The following is a 4,225-nucleotide window of genomic DNA, read 5'->3' as shown; positions in this document are numbered from 1 at the left end:
CAGTTGGGGAAGTGCACTGCAGAGTAGGTACAAAAACACCAACACTCTAGCCAGAGAACTGCAAAAAAAAAAAAAAAAAAGAAGAAGAAGTTAAGAGGCCTTTAGAACCAGAAAGTACCTGGGGGATTGCAGACAGAAAGGAGTCCAGGAAAGCAAACCCATGAGGTTGCTTGCAAACCCCTGGTCTCATTCTTATGCTGCATATACACGAATCTGGCCCCAGATAGACTACCATAAATTTTGAGAATTGAACTATAGAATAGGCCATTTCCAGAGTTCCAGACTGACCACTGAAAGGTGTATATATGGAATAAGTCTAAGTAGAACTGAAAGACCGTGAAATAGAACTGACATTGAAACCACAAGGCTGGTTAGAATTTGGGGCTTGAATCCAACTGGGTCAAGTGCTTGTTAAATAAAAATAGCATTCTACATAGGATTTCAACAAGATCCAAAGTTGCATAACAGAATATTTAAAATGTTCAGGACACAATCCACTGAAAGCAAAAATTACATTTTCTGATAGGGTTTTAAATGTAGGTAGATATAAGTTAACAAGAGAGGGAAGGGGAACTTATGTGGTGGTAGGTATCTATATAGCTCTTGAAGTGGTAAAATCTTGATTCTAAATAGAAAGTGAAAACATAAGTATGTCCTATTTTAATGCCTTAGGCAACCACTAAAACAAAGAACAAATTAATTTTTTTAACATAAAGATTTTATTTTTTTAAGATTTTATTTATTTATTCATTTTTAATAAATTTATTTTTTATTGGTGTTCAATTTGCCAGCATATAGAATAATACCCAGTGCTCATCCCATCAAGTGCCCCCCTCAGTGCCCGTCACCCAGTCACCAACCCCCCCCCGCCGCCCACCTCCCTTTCTACCACCCCTAGTTCATTTCCCAGAGTTAGGAGTCTCTCATGTTCTGTCTCCCTTTCTGATATTTCCCATTCATTAAAAAACAAATTTAAATGAAAATAGAAGAATGAAATTGTTTAACCCAAAAGAGGGAAAGAAAAGGAAAACAAAGGGACAAAAAACTGAGAAGCAAACAGAAAGCAAGTAATAAAATGGTAGACATAAATCTAAACATATCAATAATTATATTAAATGTAAAATGTATAAATATAGCTACTAAAAGGACAAGGTTATTAGAATACATTTTTAAAATAATGACCCAACTATATTCCCTCTACAATAAACATATCTCAAATAAAAGTTAGATATAAATATATTATATGATCAGAATTAAAGGAAAGTTGGATTTCTTATAAATTTCTTTTTTTTTTAATTTTTATTTATTTATGATAGTCACACACAGAGAGAGAGAGAGGCAGAGACACAGGCAGAGGAAGAAGCAGGCTCCATGCACCAAGAGCCCAACGTGGGACTCGATCCCTGGTCTCCAGGATCGTGCCCTGGGCCAAAGGCAGGCGCCAAGCCGCTGCGCCACCCAGGGATCCCAGGAAAGTTGGATTTCTTGTATAAATATCAACTTAAGTGGACTTCAGAGCAAAGAAAATTACTGGGATAAAGACAATATCAATGATGATTAAAAGCATAAATTTACTAAAAAGATGTAACAATCTTAAATGTGTATGCACCTAACAACAGAGATTCAAAATACACAAAGTAAAAACTGACAACCAAAAGAAAAAAATAGATAAATCCACACTTGTACCTGGAGGCTTTAATATTCTCCTCTCAGGTATTGATAAAACAAGTAAACAAAAACTTAAGGACAGAGAACTGAACAATACCATTTCATTGATAATTTCTGGATCTATTTGACGATTATAGCAGAACACCCAATAACAGCAGAATATGTGTTATTTTGATGTACACATGGAATATTTTCCATGATAGACCATATCCTAAGTCATATAGCAAACATTACAAAAAATAAAAGAATTATACAAAATACATTTTCTATAATGGATTTAAACTAGAAATTAATAACAGAACGTAATAGGGAAAAATCTCAAAACACTTGGAAATTAGCACATTTCTAGATAGTCTCTGTCTAAAACGGGAAGTCTCAATGGAAATTAAATAGTATTTTGAACTGAAGGAAAATGCAACCTATCAAAATTTGCAGGAGGGACCAAAGTTGTGCTTAGGGGGAAATATAAAGTATTAAGTTCTAAGTATTAGAAAAAGAAAACATCTCAAATTAGCAATCTAAATTTCCACTTTAGCAAGAAGAGGAAGAAAATAATAAAGATAAAGTACAAAAAATGATTATATTCATTATACTGAATACAGGAAAACAATAGAAAAAATTAACAACACCCAAAGTTGGATCTTTGAAAAGATCAATAAGCTTGATAAACCCTGAGCAACACTGATCAAAAAAAAAAAGAGAGGACACAAATTACAAAATCAGGAATGAAATAAATAATAACACTACAGACTTTGCATATCTTAAAGAGATGAGAAGAGAATACTATGGATAGCCACACAGTCATGTATTTGGCAACCTAAATGGAATGAACAAATTCTAAAAAAAACCTACAAGCTATGAAAATATATCCAAGATGAAATAGATAAGCTGAATTACAAATACAATTAAATAAATTGAATTTGTAGTTTAAAATATCCAAGTGCAAAATCTCCAGAATCAGATGTTTCACTGTCTAATTCTACCAAACACTTAAAGAAGAAAAACCCTCCACCAACTTTTACACAATTTCTTTCAGAAAATAGAAGATGAGGGAACATTTTCTTTTCTTTTTTTTTAAGATTTTATTTATTTATTTATTCATGAGAGACACACAGAGAGAGGGGAACATTTTCAAAGTTATTTTATTTTTTTATAAATTTATTTTTTATTGGTATTCAATTTGCCAACATATAGAATAACACCCAGTGCTCATCCCATTAAGTGCCCCCATCAGTGCCCATCACCCATTCACCCCCACCCCCCACCCACCTCCCCTTCCACCCCTAGTTCGTTTCCCAGAGTTATTTTATGTGGCAAGAATCTTCCTAATACCAAAACCAAACAAAACATTAGAAAATTGTCAATCAAAACTCTTTATAAACATTGACACAAAAATATTCAAGAAAATATTGGCAAACTGAATCCAGCAATCCATAGCTACAATAAACCATAGCTAAGGTATCCTGGGTAGGCAAAACTGGTTTAGTATTCAAGAATCTTTCAATATAACCCTCCATATTAACAGTCTGAAGAAGAAAATTCACATAATTAATCAATTCCAAAAAAGCATCTGACAATTTATCACCCACCCATCATAAAAATTCTCAACAAACTTTCTCACTATAGTTAAAAAAAGAAATGTAGTTAAAGTCATTCTTGATTGTGACACACTGCTTTCTCCATGGCATTGGGGGAAAAAAAAAGCAAGGATGTTTGCTTTCACAACCTATTCAAGCTTGTACTGAAAGTTCTCACCAGTACAACAATGCAAGAAAAAGAAATAAAATGCATTCAGTTTGGAAAAGAAGAGATAAAATTGTCCTTATCCCACTTGATTTTCTGTATAGAAAGAAAGCTACAAAAAAAAAAAAAATCCTAGGGCTAATAGATGACTTTAACCAAAATCAAATCTCCAGCAAATAAACAATTCAAAACCAAAGATTAAAAAGCACTATCATTTACAATAGTTTCTTTCAAAAAAAGAATGACTTAGGGGTGAATCAACAGAACATGCCAATGTTTCATACACTGAAAACTACAAAATACTTATGAAATAAATTAAAAATAATTAAATAAATGGAAACGCATAGCATGTTAATTGATACAAAAAAATCAACATATTCTCAAATCAGCAAATCTCCCCAAATTGATTTAGAAGTTTAACACAATTTCAATCAATATCCAAGCAAGATTTTTTTTATAGATACAGGCAAACTGATTATAAAATTATATGGAAGGTCAAATGATCTAGAATAACCAAAGCAATTTGAAAAAGAAAGTTGGAGGAGTTACACTACTCAATTTTATGAATCAATATAAAGTTACAGGAATGAAGACAACGTAATATTGGCAAAGTGATAGATCAATGGAACAAAGGCAAAAGTGCAAAAATATATCCACACAAATATTGCCTGATGATTCTTTTTTTTTTTTCTTAAGGTTTTATTTCTTTATTCTTGAGAGACAGAGAGAGAGAGAGAGAGGCAGAGATACAGGCAGAGGGAGAAGCAGGCTCCATGCAGGGAACCTGGTGTGGGGCTCGATGCCGGGATATCAT

The sequence above is a fragment of the Canis lupus genome, chromosome 10 (genome assembly GCF_003254725.2).
Source record: "Canis lupus dingo isolate Sandy chromosome 10, ASM325472v2, whole genome shotgun sequence".
Lineage (NCBI taxonomy): Eukaryota > Metazoa > Chordata > Mammalia > Carnivora > Canidae > Canis > Canis lupus.
Note: the sequence above shows the minus strand (reverse complement) of the source record.